Genomic DNA, 22045 nt, shown 5'->3' with positions numbered 1-22045 from the left:
AAAAAAAAAAAAAAAAAAAAAAAAATTCTTGAAAAAAACAAGGTTGGAGAACTCACACTTCCTGATTTTAAAACTTTTTCCCATACACAGCTGCAGTAATCAAGGCAACATATACTAGCATAAAGATAGACTTATAGGTCAATGGAGTATAATTAGAGTCTGGAGACAAACTCTTACATTTATAATTAATTCATTTTTGACAAGGACGTCAGACAATTCATCAGGGGAAGAACAGTCTTACTAACAAATGATGCTGGAAACAACTGAATATCCGCATGCCAAAGAATGAAGTTAGACTCTTTCCTTAAACAACACACACACAAAAATAACTCAAAATCAATCACAGACCAAAATATAAAGATAAAACTACACAATTCTTAGAAGAAAATTTAGGAGTACATTTTCATTTACTTGGATTAGGCAATGGTTTCTTAGATATGAAATGAAGGTACAAGTGACAGAAGAACTAATAGATAAATTGGGTTACATCAAGATTAAGAACTTTCGTCCTGCAAATGATACCATCAAGAAATTAACAGTGGTGGTGGTGATGCTCAGCGCTACAGAGGACAATGGCTGGAAATCCTCTTTGTTTTCCTCAGCTCCTGGGGTCCAGGGACAGCCCACAGAGCCCCTGTGCCTGGCCAGCAGCCATCATGGAAATCGTTAGTTTCACATTTTTGTGGAAGAAGGAATTGCGGACAGAAGTGGACTGCAATGCATTTTAAACCTTGTGGAAAGAGCTAAGCCATTGAATTGCTTCTTTTGAAGGAAGGAGTGGAATTATGCAAGATAGTGACACAGGTAATTTTTCTACCCTAAATTATTGTAATGATTCTTTCAGTACTTAATGCAAGATTTAGTGTGTATCTATCTGTTTTACTTCATGTTTTAGCTGTAGGTTGGAGTGAAATAGCTGTTCTGTCCTGCAGAACTGGGTTTCAAGGGTCAGAATAGTAGATCCAATAATTAAAATTTATGCTTTAACATTTTAGATCTGGTTTTTGATATGCTCTCTCAGTAAATCTAAGAGTGTCTTTAAAAATGTAAACCCAGAGGAATTTGAAGTTTCTATTTAAACTTTATTTGCAACTCCTTGAATGAGAAGATTGAATTTATTTATAGTTAATTGTACTATTCAGATTTTTGAATGTATGAGGCAACCAAAAAAATTCTATCTACAGCATGCTCTTAAAAAATATAAAAAGAAGATGAAAAGACAACACCCAGAATGGGAAACAATTATGGTAAACCATATATCTGATAAGAGACTGGTATCCAGAATATACAAAGACCTCATACAATAATAAAAATACAACCCAATTAACAATTGACAAAGAATTTGAATTGACATTTCCTCCCCAAAACGTATACGGATAAAAAGATGTTCAACATCATTACTCATTAGGAAAATACAGATCTTTTCATCAGGGAATACAAATTAGAAAAATCTTGAGAGATCTTGTGACAGAATATTGTTTTTTATGAATATTCTTTTAGTTGGGAAGCCTAGGCGGGTAGGTCACTTGAGGTCAGGAGTTCAAGACAGGCCTGGTCAACATGGTGAAACCCCATCTTTACTAAAAATAAAATATTTGGCCAGACGCAGTGGCACATACCTGTAATTCAGCGATTCGGGAGGCTGAGGCATGAGTATTGCTTGAGCCTGGGAGGTGGAGGTTGCAGTGAGTCTGGATCGCGCCACTGCGCTCCAGCCTGAGCGAGAGATCAAAAGCAAGACTCTGTCTCTGGAGAGGGGATTGGGGAGTGTGGCTCAGAATATTCTTTCAGGAATATTCTTTTGAGAATGGTGAGTTTTTAAGTAAGTGTGTCCTTACTTTAAACTTATTGTTCATTTCATGTTAGGATTTAGTTATATTGGAAAACTATTATACCTTTTGATTATGAAGATAAAATCTCTCTTTCTCTATCTCTCTATATATACACATACATATATGTATACCTACATATATATCAATATAAATATAAGATGTAAGATTTAAAATTTCTACTATAATCCAAATCTTATTCCCTAATTTTTATTAAATCTTCAGACTAAAGAGGATTTGCCGGTCATAAGTGGAATAAAATTTTATTTTGAAAGAACCAAAAATTTGATGATGGGAACTAGGAAAATACAGAGTATAAATGAGATTCCATATGATTTCATTATTTATAAAGAGTGAGAAAATAAGGACATACTTGAATATGACTCTAAATTTTATTAATTAATTAATTTTACTTCAATAGGTTTTTGGAATAGGTGGTGTTTGGTTACAGGAATAAGTGTAGTGATGATTTCTGAGATTTTGGTGCACTCATCACCTGAGCAGTGTACGCTGTACCCAATGTGTAGTCTTTTACCCCTCACCAACCCCCATCCTTTCCCCTGAGTCCTCAAAGTCCAGTATCATTTTGCATCCTCATAACTTAGCTCCCACATATGAGTGAGAACATATTTGATGTTTGGTTTTCCATTCCTGAGTTACTTCACTCAGAATTATGGTCTCCAGTCCCATTCAGGTTACTGCAAATGCCATTATCTTGTTCCTTTTTATGGCTGAGTAGTATGCCATGGCATAAATATATCACATTTTCTTTATCCACTTGTTGATTGATGGACATTTGGTTTGGTTTCATCTTTCTGCAGTTGAAAGTTGTGCTGTTATAAACATGTGTATGCAAGTAGAATATGATTCTAAAACTAATTTGAAAGTGAAGCATGCCCTTGAAGGATATGGCATAGGCGGAGTTAAAAACAAAGGCCACTATGGTTGATAAGTAACTGTTATAAAGAAAAAAAACGACAACACTGTTTTTAAAACATGGAAATCTTGCCAGTTACATACAAGCCTTTCTTTTTAATTGTAATAGAAAAAAGGTTTTTTTCAAGGTCTTTTCTGCAAAGGCCTCATCAAAATATAGCCAAGCCTCTCTTGCTTCCCACTAGTATCAAATTAAATATTATCTAAGTTGGAAACAATAAGTGCTAAAATTAACTTTATTTAAGGTTTTAAAAAATCACTTTGGAATATTAGTGCTGTTCTATTTTTATCATTAAATATTACTCATTTGAATTATATATATAGTTAAATTTTCTACATAGATCAGAAAGCTATTTCTGTTACTATATCATCATCAAAGGATGGTAACAGGTATTAGAATTAGGACTAATTTTTTCAACCACTGAAGACATAAAACAACTCTGTATGCCTCCAGGAAATCTAGAACCCATGATTTATAAGAATCAGTATTTATGAGACTGAGTTTTCAAAATGAGTATTCTGCTCAGGTTAATATAATGGTAGAGAGATTAGTTGTCCTCCCCAATTTCCCTACAGCATTATTTAAAATTAAAATCAATATTTAAAGATTAATTTTACTTTGGAATGGTGTTACCATCACTTATCAAATATCTTTTCTTCTTCATGAATCTTTGCTGAATTCATAAGTCGCTGAGAAAGTTTTGGTTAGAAATATAAGCTCTTCTATTTCCTAAAATTTTCAGCATACTTCTTACTGTCCAGGTAGAAAATTTCTTGCAGTAGTGCTGCATGCAGATTAAAAGTCAGAAAAGGCTTCATGTTTTTTCTTTCATCTGAGCTCCACATACGCCAGCCTCTCAACAATATAGATCTTAAAATCAGATGGGCAGCCAAGTCATAGCACATATTCAGTAATACTTTCTGTTTATGTATTGATTATAAAAGTTTGATTAGGCCAGGTGAAAACCTAGGCCAGCAGTCACCCTTTCCAGATACTGACTTTTTCATGACAATTAATTTAATAACCAATACAGTATTTAATACTAAATACTGTATTCTGATGGGGATGTACTGACGAGCATACAGAATCAGAAAAAAAGGTATCTGGCTTGGGAGATAAACCTACTAGAGCATTATTTTGGCTGGTATGAACTTTCTCTTTAGGTGAATGCCAGGAAAACAGTACTCTGTCTTCCAAACTCTCTTCTTTTCTTCTGATTCACTATTAATATTTGAGTGACAGATTAAGTGAGCCTGAAATTTGCTCTCATCTCTACTTTGTATAATATGATTAAGCAACTAGTTGTCTCTGGTCGGGGACAAACTCTTATGTTGACCATCTCTCAACTAAATAATCTAAGAGAGATTGTAGCAAGCACCAGTTGTTTTTGTCACATAGTATTATTTCATGCCCTCTCTTTCATTTATTTTTGTTTGAAAGAAAGGGAAGTAAAATAACACTACAGTGGTTCTCTGGGGAATCACTCTTTTCTATTTTCGTGATAAGTGATGGTGGTGAAATTGATTTCACTATCTACTCCATTCTCTATTCCAGTGATCCCGGTTAAGCCATTGGCATATCCCAACCTTTGATAAATAATTCCATCAGAATCGATGAGATGTGAGGACATTTTGTGAGGCCCGTCAGTGGAAAATGGCTCCATTTTTTCCCCTGAGAGGCATGTCTGAGGAGGTGAAGTCAGGACCGTCAGAAGCAATGCTACCCGCCCTACGAAGAGAACCTAAAACTGCTAATGAGACCAATTTTGAAGCCTAAGGATAAAAATCATTACCACAAAAGGCAGAGGAGAGAGATGGAAATGAATGGGGCCTACTATTCAAGCCACTGGATAAAAGCTCACCTGGAATTAAATATATGTACCTGGACTTTTAAATTGCTAATGAATAGATTTGATTTATATTTAAGTCAGTGTGATTTAGGTTTTCTATAATGTACTTATGACACAAAGAAATATGACTCAGCTGGCAGGAAAATGAATGCTTTCACCAAGAATAATAATTTCATTTCTTTATTCACATTATCTATTTGACCACCAAGGAAACTTTTTACTTAGAAAAGTGTGTGTGTGTGTGTGTGTGTGTGTGTGTTTTCAATCGGTGTGATTTTGTGTGACTGAGAAGCATAAACAGGTGAAGAGTCACATGCAGGTAGGGTGTGGCACTTGTAACAAGCAGATACTTGGTTCCAATCTTCAGGCCATGAAGGGAATACCACTTTGGTGCTTTTTTTTTTTTTTTTTTTTTGATGCTTCACTTAACTGTTTGTTTTACACTGTGAATTTCTCGGATACTTCACAGTCTATTTTAGAGACTTAAGCCATAGTACACACAGCCTACCTCTGATGTCTTTAAAAGGACAAGAAACATTGGCAAGCTGCTTCTCCTAGTTTACATTTGGGTACTCCTTTATAGAGGGTCAGCAATGTCAGCTAAAGACCACAAATGGCAGCTGCCTGCAATTTCCCCAATTTTCTATAATTTCCCCTGGTCTTTGCACTTCAAATGAGCAAAGATTAATTCTTTACAAATGCTTTTTGTTTTTTTAAAAATAAATGCTATACTTATAGTCTATAATAAACACTAAGTTGTAGTCTTTTTCTTTTACCCCAGTAACTCCTACCATACTTATGTTGGACTTTCTGCGACAGCCACGCCTACCAGGCAAGTTTCCTTCCACCTTTATTTCTACTTTGGAAAACTGGCTTACTCTTTGTTTCCTTTCTGTGGAACAGCATTAAAAAGGGCAATTTTCAGAACTCTTTTGGTTTCTTTTTTCTTTTGTTCCTACAATGAAAGACCACAAGTTTGTGTCTAAAGTTTCACAGGATAAGCATTTTTATTATTTCAAATCTGATTCTCTAAGTCAGACTTGAACTCTTTGCCTACACGTATGTGGCTTAAAGGAAAGAAGTCTTGGAAATTATTCATTTGATTTCAGCAAAGTGCAACTTGTGCCCAGTCTTTCAGCCTTCCAAAAATGTCGAATTAGTGAATCAAATTACCTGGATTGGCTCTCTTTATATAAAGTCCTTTTATCTTCTCTCTGTCCATCCTTTTATAAGTAAAATTGGCTCTGATGCTGCACTGAAAATATCCCCTCAGAGATTACCAATCCTAAAGGTAGAATCCAGTTTCTAGTCTTATTTTTATGGCACTTCTATTGGACTTTACAACAATTAATACAATCTTTCACATTAGCCATTAGAATGTAGAATCCTGTGCTTTGAATTTTTTTAAAAATCTGTTCTTCTCTTTTCCTTCATGGCCTCTACTTTTTCTTCTCACATCCCAAATGCAAGCATTTCAAATAGTTTCCTGTTTCATCTTTGTTTATTTCCTTTTATTTTCTTCGTTATTTTCTTCCAAGACTTCAAAAAGTCAATTCCGTGTGTAACTTCCAAATCCATATTAATCAGCTCCAATTATGCTGAGAGGCAAATCCTAAATGTTCAATGTCTGTTTGATCCCTCAAAAAAATGTATTTCTTAGGCCTCTCGTAACCAGTCTTTTCTCCTCCATGCATACCAACAGATGAGTTCTTTTAAAGCACAGTTTTATTCTTTTTAGATTCTCATTCAGTCTCTATCATTGTACACTAATACAATCAAAATTTCTTATCACAGCCTTTAAAAACCTCTACTACTTCTTCAACTTTATTGCTTGCTACTCCTCCACCTGAAAAATGAAGATGCTCCACCATTTATTGTCTCTATAATCCATGTTACATTTTTTTTTCCAGGAATAATTTCCCTCCATCTTCATCCAGAAACTGTCAGCTGTAATGCTACTGAAATAGCCAAGCCTTTATAAAGAATCCTTTCTTTCCCTACTTGCTTCTTTTTTCTGACCTCTCATTGGAAATTTCCTTTCTCTTTTCGACTTTTAGTAAACATTGCCTTGCACTGATATTATTTGTGTGTACGTGTTCTTGCCAAGAAAGCCATAGTTCCTCCAGAATGAGTAATTAATATTATTCATTTTCTTTTCTCTATAGTGCCTAGTGAAGGCACTGAATAGACACTCTAGTAAATCTTTGATGTTATTACTGATTATATGCAAACTTAGTGGGGATAAGGAACAGCCTCAACACTTGAAAACGTTTAATTTTCTTCATAGGCAAACTTCTCCAAATGGGAGGAAGAATTTTGTTCTCACTGAACGATGTAGTTGAAAAGCACTATACAGATATAAGGTATGTAATAACTCTATGTATTATAACATCAGACTGAATTAGTAAAGGAAATAAAATTAGCAAAGGAGATATAAGATAGATATTTTCTCAATATGCTTTGAATCTAAGGACAGGATTTCACCTTTCACTGAATAGCTGTGTGGCATTGGTCAGATTATATAACCTCTATAAGTCTGTGTTTTTATTTGTAGAGGGAGTACAATACTCCATACTGATATTGTTAAGAAAAAACAGGACAGTACATATAAAGAGGTAATAGAGAGGACACGCTCCATACACAACAGCTACTATTGATATTATCATCAATGACGGATTACTTTTTCTTAGCTAAAACTTACATTCCCTTCTACCAAGCAAGACCCCTGAAACTTTAGATGACTCTCTGGGCATGATTTTTCCTTTCAGATTTATCACATGCTACATTTTCTGCTTTTATCAAATTGCTGATATTCTACCTTCCTTAGAAGGTCATAAATTCTGCCGTGATTCCCCTTTGGCAAATTGTTACAAAAGAAGAGAAAAATTATGTGTGTGTATACACACACACATATTTGTGATTCATAACTGTTCCATTTCTGTAGCACAGACCCACAAAATGGAGGCTCTATTTTATTAACTTCTAATAATATAGATGTTTTGATCTGTTCCTCTATATTATTACCATGTACACAATAAAACACTGTCTAAATTAGTAACAAGCTGGAGTGCACATTTGAAGAAGGAATCCTCAAACTTTCATAATGGAGGCAAGTGCAGCAGGAGTAACTTTATGTATGCCGAATTGTTACATCAGCCATGCTTTATAGCTGTTTAGTTCTTTTCAGTTTACAAAACCCTGTCCTCACATTATCAACTTTAAATTTTGCAAAAATACAGTTAGGATGGGAGAGAAGGTAGCATTATTTCAATACTATAAATGAGGAAAATGAGACTCCCAAAGATTAATTAGCTTGTAAAAAAATCACTTGGCTTGTAATGGAGAATCAGGTTCAGAACCGTCTTCTGACTTATAATTAAAGATATTTTCACTCAATCTCTCTAATTCTTAGTTTCCATGAACCCTAGGGTAAAATTAATCATGCTTCCCAAACAATGGAATTTTAAGACAAACTAGGTAAACTGCTAAAAAATTAATCTTGTTCTTACTAAATAACACAGTGATAAATTGTTTTCATGGTACCATCTATATTTTATGATTAAGCGAGTTTACAGCATTCTTATCTTAACATATCACCCACTCAACTTTCAGTAATTTTGTGCTTTCTCCTTTCTTCTTTCATTCCTCTGGCATATGAACTGGTTGCAGCTAAGGGAGTTAATCAGTATAAGAGCTGTTAAAAATATATATTTGATGTAACCATGCTTTGCACAAAAACAAAAATAGGTGCTGGTAAATGGTACCGTTGTTCAACCTCACTCAAAAAGTTCTGGTAAAATAGATGAAAGATAGTAAGTACACTGGTAGTAATTCGCTGCAGCAGTTATGTAGATAAGAAGACATTTAGGTATGAATATCACTGATCAATATTATAATAGTCTATTAAAACAAAAACAGTTATTTGAGAGACAAAAATAGGTGATAGCATTTCTATTTTGGGTATTAGAATCAAAATCTAGGGGAGACACCTCTTTCTGTTTTTTCTAACAATTGGTTCTTAGGACTCATAACAAGCTAAGGTTATTTTTTGTCCAACACAAATATCATCTCATATTGCCTTAGTTTCCCTATTAATAAAATAGGAGTAATAAAACCTTACTTCATATAATTTTTGAAACATAATCACATATACCTAGTATATAATAAATATTCAGTGCACACTGGCTAATAGTATTCGCACCAGTAATGTCTTGCCCCTCTCTCCCAAACATTAAACACATGCTATAGTTGATGATAAAAATGGTCACAATTCTCTACCCTTTCTTATATCCATGTCTTCTGAAATGTAACTTTACAGCTTCTCCCCAGCTGGCCCTGTAACTTGCTTTGACTAATAGAATGTAGCAGAAATGTCACTCTCTTCTTGTCTCTTGGAATCTCTGCCTCTTTCCTATAAACAAGCCCAGGCTAACCTAATGGAGAATGAGAGAGCAGATGGATCAGAGCCAAGTCACCTCAGCTGTCCTAAGCAAAGTCATAAACACATCAGATACAGAAGTACATTGGATAAAGCATCCAAGATCAGCAAAGCTGGCTCATAGTCAATACTCAGCTGATGACAGACACATGAGGGAGCCCAGCCAAGACCTAAAGAACCACTCAGCTTTCCCATGATTTGTGAACTATAGTAAAGGGTTGCTGTCCTAAGCCACTAAGTTTTGAAATGATTTGTTATGCAGCAATATCTAACTAATACACAGAATTTGCTGGCCAAGAATTGTAAACACTATGGATTGGGTTTGTTTTTGCTTTTCCATCTTGTAGATGGAACTCTGGGGCAGAATGAAGGGCTGTCAATCATAATGTTGAGAATAAATGTTTAAAATCAGGTCCAGAAGGCTAAGTATTTTATTTGCTATGCTTAGCCAATAGACAGATGATTTTACCTTAGAATTCTGTGACTTGAGAGCCCATACTCTTTTTCTTACACAACCATGTAGTGCAGTGTATCAGTGTTTGCCTTGAAGTAGGCAAAGAATTTCAGGGGAGGGAAAAAGATAAGTTAGAGATTAAACATATTATATTATTTGGCTGTGTCCCCACCCAGATCTCATCTTGAATTGTAGCTCCCATGATTCCCACATGTTGTGGGAGGGACCCAGTGGAAGGTAATTGAATCATGGGGGCAGGTCTTTCCTGTGCTGGTCTTGTGACAGTGAATAAGTCTCATGAGATCTGATGGTTTTATAAAGGGGAGTTTCCCTGCACAAGTTCTCTTCTTTTGTCTGCTGCCATGTGAAACGTGCCTTTCACCTTCCATCATGATCGTGAGGCCTCCCCATCCACGTGGAACTGGGAGCCCATTAAACCTCTTTCTTTTGTAAATTACTCAGTCTTGGGTACAACTTATTAGCGGCTTGAAAACAAACTAATACAACATTCAGGGCCCTTTTATTACGAAGAAAAAAAATTTACCATTTGGAAACACTTCTTTTGCTTGGAATTGCTCTGTTTTAAAACTTGCCAATTCAAAACTAAACTAAGGATCAACATTCAATTTATCTTAACCCAGATTTTGCTCAGATTGACAACATCTTTTTAAGGAGCCTCCTTTGTTCCAAGGCAGAAGAAAAATCAGGCAAGAGAAACGATAAAGTAGAATTTAAAAAATAACCAATACTTTATTCTGAACTACAAAGGATGAACAAACAGCACTTAATTTTCTTTTTTCCTTTCTCCTTCCGGTGAGAAATAGGTTAAGGATTTTAATGCCTCTCTGAATAGAACCTATAAAAAATTGAAACTACTGTTTTCTTCCTAAATGTTCTTAAGACAGAGAAAATATACTAAAATTAGGTGGTACTATTGCTTAATGTCTCTAAGGGACTAAAATAAGTGACCTGAATAATTAGCTAATTCTCTTTGAGTCTCTTTTAACTTTCAGCCAAACAGTTATGCTATTTACTGATCTCACCATAAATATTTCTTCAGAATAGGAAAAGCAAGATATCAAGTTCCAATTGTCCTTTCTAATAATAGATTTAACTCAAATATTTGTGGGTGGTTTAAAAATGTTAACCCACCTTAGATATACTAAACTATAACTTTGTATTTCTGTAATTGAACAGTTTACCTCTAAGGTTACTCTGAGTATCTTAAGATACTTCTAGGGCAAAATGTCATCCTCTGGGGGTTCTCCTTATGTGTTCCTGGTCTTCTCCTGGGGTTATCTAATGTCTGTGGTCATGTATATATAATGCTGGCATTGAGAGAGGACTCTGGTCTTTGTGCCATCTATTGGTCTAGGTTAGCCTCTGTCCAAGGAGTGGCTATTGCACCTGAACTTGGCTGTTGGGCACCAGTGTCTGTGTCTCTGCCATGATCTCCTCACTCAATGTCATCTGTGTAGAGCCTGTGCTTCTTCCAGGCCTCTGCTCTTTGCAACACTGGTTGACATGCACACTACATTTTCTTTGACTCTCTCTAGCCCCTACTCAGTCCAGGAAGAGCTTTTATTTTCTTCTTGAATGTTGAAAAACTACTTTTAAGCAGCTCAAGGTCAAGATTATTAAAATCAGTTTTGGAGATGTAGAATAACCTGGTCTTTTCTCCTTATAAAATAAAGTGATTAGAATGTTAGACGTTACAATTTTTTTTTCCTAAGAGATAGTCTAAATCAGTGTTTTCCTGATGCCAATTTGAGGACTAGGACAGGTTTTACCCGTCCAGTTTGAAATCAGACTGCATCGGACAATCCAGTTGATTTTTTAAAGCTACATTTATTAGTTTACAGTCTGTCTATCATTCTGAGGTTTTAGTCTTTTATATTTTTTACATTTTAAAATAGAATTGTGATAATAGATACAATTTTAAAATGGCTTAACTTTGCCAATAAAATTGGCAATATTAAGTCAGTTTCCAAAATATTTTTTGATTACTTGCTTGAATTATTTCCACAGATCTATAAAATCTAAGTTTTCAGAAGCCATTGATTCAATCAATCATATTGAGAAAGCTTATATTAACTTGACAATAACAGTAACAAAAGGAATTCTGCATGGCGTGAGAAAGCTCCTTATTTCTTAACTTCGTAATAGCTATAGTCATAGCTATTTAAGATTTCCAAAACCGTAGAGGTGATAACTCTATCTCATACATTTTTAGGGTACATCAAATAAAATTGTATTAATAAACTCCCTAGCCCATCATAAGAACTTTCCAATAGTTCATATCACCTCCTCTTTTCCACTTTATAAATACAAGTTAGATATTAAATAAAAGCAGGTGCTTCCTCCTCAGATAGGCATCTTGTATTTCTCACGGGCTTATTTATATCTAGGTTCCTGAAAATTCAAATAAAACTTGACTTTTTAGACAAGTAAGCCACAATTGTGTTCATTATTTTATAATTATCAGAGATATTTTATCTTTTTTTGAAGTTCTTTAATAGAACAGTGAATTTTAATTCTTCAGCTTAAAATCTTCTGCTTTGCCTCATTCCCATATAGTTAAGAAGTTTAAATTCGTCAAACTATTGAGGAAAACAAATGAATCACTGCAAAAGGTAAGATTTGTTTTATAAATACACAATTGACTCCATCCATTTATTTATCCATCCACTCATCCATGCATCCCCATATCCTAATAGTCTAACATTTAAAATGTAGATTTTAGTATTTTAGCCTTTTCTTTTAAAAAATTATAAGAAAATTTTGAACCGAATAACCACTAAAAGGCTTTTCAATTAAAGTTACAGCATCTTTTAAAGGTAGGCCACATGTTTAAATTCACTATGTAATTGAAATGCACTCTAGTTAGACATACTTAAATGAATACACTGGGTCACATGAGAAATGTTATTTGGCTCAAGTATGACCTACAATATCTAGCCCTTGGCAAGCTGTAGAGACATGCTGTGTTTCTCAATGCTAAAGAAATTGGTTGTGGTGTAGCAGATTCAGTCAGACTAGAGAAGTTGTTGCCTTCCTTTGGCTATGAACCAAATCCCAGCAGATTAGGTAGCTGTTTTCCTGACATTCAGTGAAATAACCCTGTGAATTAGCTCAGCTGGCTTGCATTTATTTTGAGTATGCAGAGTATACTGATATAAAGTATCTAATGAAAGGTGAGTATGGTTTTATATTACATAAAAATTTCAGGCAACAAGAATATAAAAACTAAGCAGAGGTCATTTTAAACAGCACTAGTTACTCTTAAAGCTAAATGTTATCTCCTGGAAATTTTACTTATATGGATAAATTCTGAAATGTTTATTTTAATCACCTTTAATGCAGAAACCTTAATTTAATCTGACATAAAATCATTTACTTTTCTCAGATGTTAGTAAGAATTTTAATTTCTTGTGTTAACATTAGCCATATACACCTGACCAGTGTTTTTTCTGTCACAGTANGTGTTAACATTAGCCATATACACCTGACCAGTGTTTTTTCTGTCACAGTAAAGAAATTAAAGAACTATATGATATGCTTCTACTCTTAATAAATTATAAAATGATAGCCCTCCTTTAAAAGGTCTTCATGTTTTTTATGATTTGATAAGACTGGAATAAAATTTACTTTGGTGCTCCTTTGAGAAATAGTCTGGTGGAAAAATACATTTACCACCTCTTGTAATACAAAAGGGATGTGGACATTAAAAAAAAGTCTTACTCCTTAGAATGAAACGAAATTAATGAACATGATTAGAATAGAAGGATGAAAACTTAATGAAAAAACAATTTAACTCTGACAAACACCTGGCAAACCTGAGCATTTTGTCTATTAAATCTCCAGACAGAAGAAATTATTTTTTCTTTCCATGTTCAAATAGATAGCATTTCCTTCCCTAACCAAACATCTTAATTTAGCATAAACTTCCTCATACTAATTCAGTACCTTTAAATATTATTTGTCATGGTCAATGATACTGCTTTATCTACCTTGTTTTCCCACCAAAAATCTATGTGTGACATCCGGACATGTTTAGGGAATACATTTTAACTGAAGTTCCCATGGTCTGCATCATCTATTGTTTGAAACACAATAAACTGGCAGGGAGTAAATCTATAACAAAATAAGCAACAGTTGCTTGGCATCTGGAAACACATGGTGAAATACAATTACTAGGTGTTTTGTAGAGCAAGTGACTGGCTTCCTCATAGAAACCTTATGTCTGTTAGTGACTAACACGGGTATACAATATTTCTTATTCAATATCCTTCACTGATAAGAGCTACACACAGTTTACCTCTTTTACCTCTCACTGAAAACCAGTGTCATCCTTCTGTGTCATCCTTCAAGGAACTAAGAAACTATCTTCTGCCTTCATATCCAATGGAAAGATATTTTGAGGACTTGGTGACCATATGCATGTTTCCCTCTTTCACAAATGTGACCAAAAAGAATACAGTTTCTTCTAAAAGGGTTCACAGGAAAACAAATTAAGCCTTCATAAGGAAACTAGAGTATTATTATCAGACTCTAATATCAACTCGTGGGCAGGAAAACATCTTTTAAAAACTCAAGTTCTGAGCCAGATGGATGGTAAGGAAAAAAAAATGTATGTTTTCAAGTTTTTTGTGACTAGGGTTTCCATCTTTATAATTGCTTGCCTGCTTCCAAACAAATCCCACAAAAAACAAAAGCCCTTCCAAATGTTAGAATTAATAGCTGATATCTGTGGGATTTGTAGACATGGATCATAAAACTAAATAAATATCGATTAAATAAAATCTTGATTTCTGAGGAGAAAAGCATTTATCCATGTTATGTGTAACATAACCCAAATTATTAATAAATTAAAATTAAGGACATGGAGCTCTATATTTTATACCTTCTACCTTCCTACCAATAACTAAAATTCAATCTTCCATAACTAAAAATTCTTGTAGATTATTAAGGCAGGCTTGCATACGCACACACACAAAGAAAGAACAAATCTGACTTCTGAAAAAGAAGAAAGCCTTGATAATCAACTAAAACTGGAACTTTTACATATTTCAAAAGTTAAGAAGTAAAAAACACTACGCAGAAAAATCATGTGCCTCTATGTAACCTGTTTGAAAGCAGGACAGGAATTTGAAAACAAAATGCATTATGAAAATCTTGAAATTCTAGTTGAGAAATTTTCCATTGCACATCAGGTCTGTTTGCTCAAGATTTAATGCTAATGAGATCGGCATAAACACTAAATCTTGGTTGCTTTTTCAATTATTACCTAACAGTGAGTTTTGACTACTGAATGACTACAGAGAATGGAATATTATGCAAATTAGATGAAGGGAAATACAAATGGCAAACATGTTGAATCATTTTCTCTTTGTAAATTTATTTTAATTTCTATTGCCTCCAAATGCTGTTTGATACACTATTTCTTTTTTTAAGTCATAATTATTTAATGAGCCACTAAAACATTTTCATCATTGATTTTATTTCAGAATAAAGTAGTTTGTATTTTATTCATCAAAACTATCTGAATAATAAACCAACTAGCAAAAATATCCCAGATTATATTCAACTAAAATCAAATGGAAATTGCTTCTAATACTTGACCTGCTATGTGATTTAAAAATTAATTTTTAAAAACTTGCACAAAATATACACCTATAATTAGAGGGAAGAACTTCATTAAATTAAGCAAAATAACAAGAACAACAAAAACTTAATAAGAAGAGTAGCATTACAATTGAATCAAAATAGGAAAGAGAAATAGAAATTATACTTGAAGAGTTTAGAGTTCACTATTAAGTTCTCTTTGACTATTGGAAAGCCAATAATTTTTTATTTTCAATAGAGTGGTTTTAACTCACAAAATAAGTTTTGATTTATAAATACAAGCATTTTACACAGAAAATATAGAATTTAAGTAGAGAAAACTTCACAACAATCTCAAAGAATTATCATTTCAGAACTGTGATTTGTTTCCAAGTCAATTTCCCATCTACATCATGACTAATTTTTTCTTCAAATGACATTCTTTCCCCTTTAACCAAAAACCTTTCCAGTATTAATCTGATTGACCTTCTCACTTTATGTCTTTCTTCCTTCCCTTTTATTCTAACTTGAATTACTTAAAATATTTATTTTTGGTCTCTGGGTCATCCTGAATATGACTGTAGACCATGTGGGAAATAGCTTTCCCCTTTGTGTAATGTGACAAGCATAACCAGTTAGCAGTTAACATATTACATATCTATTATGATGCAGGAACTTAAAAGTAGGAGGTGGTTAAGAAAATTAATTCTGAAATCAGAATGCTTTAGTCCAAATCTCATCTCTAACACTTACAGGTTTTGTAGTCGTGGGAAAGTTGAATAAAATTTTCAGCTTTTATTTTCTTATCTGGCAAAAGAGAACAATACAAATACTTGGCCTAAATTAAATTTATTGGTGATAGAATTAAAGCCTTTATGGAATTAAGCATCAGAAAGTAAAGCCAAGATAGAAAAATATATTATTGTGGCAGAGAACTGTTATTACATATTAAAACAGACTAGTAGGGTTTTTCACAATTTAATATATATGTATTGCAAGTCTAAGAAATAAAACCTATATTTGGTCCATTTTATACACACACACATATACACATACACGCACACACATACACATTCAGTTTCTTAATATATTGATTGATAAGTCAGAAAAAATGATTAAAATAATATAGTGCAAATGAACAGATGGTAGAGCTACATTTCGTATTATGCTTATTAAGCATGAGCATTTGTGTTCTCTTCTTCAAGAATATATTTGTAGCAGAAATTAAGATAGGAATATTTGCCTTAAACCTCATGGACAATGCAAATATGTAGATGCAAATTGATTTTTTATGTCTTATCTCTAGCATTTCTAAAATAATGTATCTCATTCATATACAAAAAAGTATTTTCTTTAACAAAAATTACACAAGTAATTTTTCTCAGGATAACAAAAAAAAGATAAGCAAAACTGAGAAAAGTGTTACCAAAATTCCTAGGACCCTGAGGTAACTACTTCTAACAATTTGGTGTATCTTCTGTTTGTGTATGAATATATGTTTCATAAAAATGAGATCTAAATATACATATTGAGCTGGGCATGGTGGCTCACGCCTGTAATCCCAGCACTTTGGGAGGCCAAAGTGAGTGAATTGCTTCAGTCCAGGAGTTCAAGACCAGTCTGGGCAACATTGGTGAAACCTCTCTACCAAAATACAAAAAAAAAAAAAAAAAAAATTAGCTGGGCATGGTGACTCACAGTAGACCAAGTTACTTGGGAGGCTGAGGTGGGAGGATTGTTTGGTGAGCCAAGCTCCAGTCTGCACTCCACTACACTACAGCCTGAGTGACAGAGTGAGACCCATCTCAAAAGAAAAATAATAAATAAATAAATAAACCTATACAATATAGTCTTCATTGGTGATTCCTCTGCCTAGCACAGTGCTTGACATACAGTAGAGCCTCAATATTTAATGAGTAAATGGGTAAATGAATAAATAAATGATTTCTAATAACAAATAGAGGAAGGTCCATTTAGAAATATTTGATTGTGTTTGTACAAAAAAATAGCATTTTTGGCCTCGCGTGGTGGTTCACACCTGTAATCACAGTAACTTGGGAAGTTGAGGTGGGCAGATCATGAGGTCAAGAGTTCAAGACCAGCCTGTCTACCATGGTGAAACCATGTTTCTACTAAAAATACAAAAATTAGCTGGGTGTGGTGGCATGCACCTGTAATCCCAGCTACTCAAGAGGTTGAATCAGGAGAATCACTTGAACCCCAGAGGTGGAGGTTGCAGTGAGCCGAGATCATGCCATTGCACTCCAGCCTGGGTGACAGAGTAAGACTCCATCTCAAAAAAAAAAAAATAGTATTTTATTGGAATTATTTTATATTTAGATCAATTTGGTGGTGAAATGTGTATATTAGTATATAAATTAATGTTACATATAAATATATTAAACATATAAAGTATATAATATATTATATATTAGTTTATATATTACTATATTATTATACAAATATATTAAACTACATTAAGCTTTTCTTTCAACAGACAGAAAATATTTTTTCGTTTATGTATGTCTTTTATAGCTCACAGAAGAGGTACTCAGTTTTCTTCTAATATATTTCAGATATTTTGATTTTTCTGAGTGAAGTTATGAAGGAATATCATGGTTACCATAATAGTAATAGTGGTTATCTTGCTTTGTCTTTAATGTTGAGACATTTTAATATTTAATGTTGTGTTGTTACAGTGTTTCATTGTTGCAGTGTGATGCTGGCAGGTGGTTTCAAAATGTTAGAAATGCAAAATGCTTGTTCCGCAGTGCCTTAAAGAAATGGCACTCAAACATAAATTTAATTTTCTCAGCAAGGCAATTTTTACTTTCTGCAGAAAGGGTGCCCCTCGCAGATGAAACAATGGCAAGAGCACACCTGGACGGGGAGGGACAGGAGTTCTTATTCCTGACCAAGGTAGCCCCTACTGCTGTGTCATTCCCCTATTGGCTGGGGTTGGACTGCACAGTCTAAGTTAATTCTGACTGGCTATTTTAAAGAGGGCAGAGGTATGAGCCAGAGTGGTGGGATGAGTGGTTTGGTGGGAAGGATGGTTAGGAACAGGTAACTAAATGTGACTTAGGTCAGAGCAGGTAACCAAGGGTGACTCAGGTCAAAGCAGGTGACTGGGATGAGTAAGGAAGGAGCAGGTGACTAGGGGAACAGATGTGAACTACTGATTAGGACTGGTGGGAAAGTTGTTTACTGAAACTAGAAGTGAGGAGCTGAAGAGAACCAGGAAGTTAAACATTAAAATGGATAATTGAAGAATAAGAGAGCTGAACATACTGACATACTGATTATTTGAAGAGAAACTTGGGGTTCACTATATTTAACAAAAGATTTAACAAAGAATATGCTGGGCTCAGTGGTTCACACCTGTAATCCCAGCACTGTAGGAGGCTGAGGCCAGCAGAGGCAGACCACTTAGGCCCAGGAGTTTGAGGTAACATAGTAAGACTACCTACAAGAATTCTTACAGCAGGGTTAAAAGTGGTATTCATTAGACATGGAATTTATAGGCATGCAATATTCCAGAGACTATTGGAAAACTTTATTGATAATCTGCAAGTAGTTATTTTACAGAGAAAGAGAAATCCATACTAATTGATTAGGGAATGATGAAGGGAGATAAATATGTCCAAAGCTGTGATAAAACAAATTTCTCATCTCAACTTTGTGTGATCAAAATATCAGAAATGAAAAAAGTATATAAAAAGAAAACTTGATAACAAATTAACTATACATCAATAACTCAAGGACATGTAAAGAATAGAGACTCCCAGCCTGGGCAGCATGGTGAAACCTGGTCTCTACAAAAAAAATAGAGAAATTAGCCAGGCATGGTGGTGCACGCCTGTGGTCCCAGCGACCTGGGAGACTGAGGTGGGAGGATCACTTGAGCCTGGGAGGTCCAGGGTGTAGTGAGCCTTGATAGTGCCACTGCACTCTAGCCAGGGCAAGTTTCAGAGAGTAGAGGAGAAAAGGGAAAGCTTTCTAATTTTTTCACTAACACTATTTTAAATTTGATACCAAAGCTTGTAAAAGAGAATCCAGGAAATTAAAATTGTAGACCCACTCAGTTATGAATATAGATGTAAAATCCTAAAGAAATAATTTTTGAATTATTTCAGTTATGTATTAAATGACAATAATAACAGTAATAATACTTCATGAGGAAATAGGTTTACAAAAATTAAAAAAAAAAAAAACTACCAATGCAATGTATTGGAACACCGATTAAGTTAAAAAAGAATATTATCCAGACAGATGTAGACACATTTAATGAAATTCAGAAATCAGTCATTAAAAAAATAAGCCAGAAACCTAAGAACATAAGGTAAATCCTAAACCTGATTAAGGGTCTTTATCAATAATGGAACAACAAACAGTACATATGATATTGCAACATTCCCATTGAAGTTAGGAAGACAAATTGTTTTGACTGTTCAACATTATACTGTACTGGAGAGATTCAGCAATATAATAATTATAAAAATGGGAAGAATAAAAATTAGAAAAGAAAGAATAAATTATTGAAATATGATAGCTTACATGAATAAACCTAAGATTTTAATCACAAAACTTTTAAAACTTAAATAAATTTCAATGCTGTGATCGGATACAATACCCATATATGAAAATCATTTGGTTTCTTATGTGTTAGCAGTGGTAAATTAGAAAAGAAGAAAGTAATCTAAGATATATTTATAGATACAATGAAAGCTTTTTGAGCTTTGGAAGAATAATTTTAAAACTACTTGTAGACATAATGAAGAGAAATGCAAAGACAGAAACAAGAATGACAAAGAACCTCCTGTGTTAAATATACTTCCAAATCCAAGATGCAAGATACATGAAGATAAGTAGTATGAGAAAGAGAATCCACAAAAGTAACAAAGAAAAGTTAGATGTACCCCAGTCTAAATGCAAATTGGGGGAAAAAAAGGATTTTAGAATATTTAAGATTAATTTTTAAACTCATTTACTCATTCAATAATAATTACTATGATTGTGCATATGCCTGTCAGGTGCTGTTCTGATTGTACATAGTGTAGTGAGGAGAGCTGAGGTATAGCATGACTACAAATGTGATCAGTGCTGAATTTGTGGGGATCTCAAAGGAAACAGAATTTTATAGTAATCCTGGTTAACATAGGAATTGGTGAGTCAGGCCTTGGGTTTAATTTCTTCTGCCAAATGAAAGGATACATATAACTCTACAGAAAAAATCCGAGTTCCTTGTACTTGGGGATCCTTCTCAGTAGACAGCTTATTAATACTCCCATTCTGTTTGTTCCAGAAAAAAAATCAATATAAAATAACAGATACTGAAAGTTTTCCCTTAAGAATCTCCAACATTTGGAAAAGTTAAAATAAATGTACTTGTATTAGTCTCTGTACTGATATCAACCTATTTTATTAACCAAGCTCAAGTTCATCCTTTTTACTATGCAATTATGGTCTAGGTCAGGATCCTTCATTTGTCATATAAAGGAAACGCAAATGTGGATGTTTAGAATGCAAACCCTAGCTTTTCCCATTCTGGTAAGCTCAGTGAGTGACAGCATTAGGCCTGAGCCAAAATGCAGGAACTTGCTTCTAAATAGCTTGACCTAAAATAAAGATAATAGAGGAGCTATTTTCTTTGGTTTCCTTTCACAATTGCTTTGGGTTTTTTGTTTGTTTGGATAAAAACACCAAAGACCATTCCACCATTTGGTCAAAATGTATTTCTTGCAGAATCTCTTCTTTCCCAGATGTAGGAAACAATCCTGTTTATGTTAGTGCAATAAATCTAAGAAATAAAGGAGCTGTTGTCACCTCCTTGTCCAGTTTATAGTAAAGATCAGTGTGAAGCTTACGTTCCAGAGGTGTATTCATTCAATTCTACAAGCACCAGTTTCATCTGGACTTCTTGATATTTCAACTAAGTAAAGTTACTCTTGACTCCTTGTGAGTGGTCAGAAATGTGGCTTTTTTCTATTAGCCTCAAAAGGATTCATTTATATCTCCTCTTAGTTCTAACATGCTTTCTCATCTAATATTTTTTTCTGATTTTTATAGTAGCCTTGAGAGATACACAAGTATAATAATTCTTATTTTACACGTGAAGAAATAAAATCTCCAAGAGATGATGTGGATTTTCAGTAGAGCTGAGACTTATGAATCTTTGCTTAGTGTTCTTTCATTAAGTTCATTTACTTGAACATTTATTTACCAACACATAATTATTGAGTGCCTAACTTAGGCCAAACTGTGTTGCAGGAACTCTACTGCCTATCAAGTTTGATTGTCACTGTTCTTTATAAGTATCAGAAAGATTATTAGTAACAAGAACTTCTGGTATTAATTGTGAAGAGAATATCCCTACTTTATTTTTTCAGTCTTAAAAACTAGTCTACATTATGATTACAGCTTGTTCAGACATGATTTTGATAATGCTTTCAGCCCACGTTTATGAGAATTTAAATATCAATATTTCTGATATTGACAGCAGTTAAGTCAATATTTGATAGCAAACATTTCAAACTTTTTCCTTTAATGAGGAATGAATTTGGCTTGAAAGGTTTTAAAGTCAGACCTTTGATTATAACTTATGAGCTGCTTTAAAATTTATTAATCCCCCAAATATTAGAAGCCCATAATTTACACTCTAATTTGCTCTAATATGCTGTTTGTATTCTCTTTCTCCAAATACTTAATATGATCAGTCCCTTTCCTATGAGACATTTAAAAAATCACTGTTTTCTACAAATATATACCACATTATTTATTCTATAACATATAGCAGGTATTCATTGATTTTTTGTTGGTGGTGGTGGTGGTAGTTTTTAGTGTCCTATGAATGCAAGGAAATAATACCACAGTGGGGTAGCAGGGAGGTAGTAGTGAGTCCAGCAACTCAACTTCCCTACTGCTTTTTATAGCC

General features: G+C 33.9%; 1 long non-coding RNA gene across 1 annotated transcript; it reads left to right on the top strand.

Annotated features, from left to right (window-relative positions):
- Nucleotides 1–561: 561 nt before the first annotated feature.
- On the top strand, nt 562–12140 carry LOC108513194 (uncharacterized). The gene is made up of 3 exons (XR_001880810.1): nt 562–804; nt 6903–6978; nt 12085–12140. It is a non-coding gene; the product is annotated as an uncharacterized LOC108513194 (long non-coding RNA).
- The last annotated feature ends 9905 nt before the right edge of the window (nt 12141–22045 follow it).

Source organism: Rhinopithecus bieti, unplaced genomic scaffold (assembly GCF_001698545.2).
Source record: "Rhinopithecus bieti isolate Rb0 unplaced genomic scaffold, ASM169854v2 scaffold_30957, whole genome shotgun sequence".
In the NCBI taxonomy this organism is placed as follows: Eukaryota; Metazoa; Chordata; class Mammalia; order Primates; family Cercopithecidae; genus Rhinopithecus; species Rhinopithecus bieti.
This window is presented reverse-complemented; position numbering and strand designations above follow the sequence as displayed.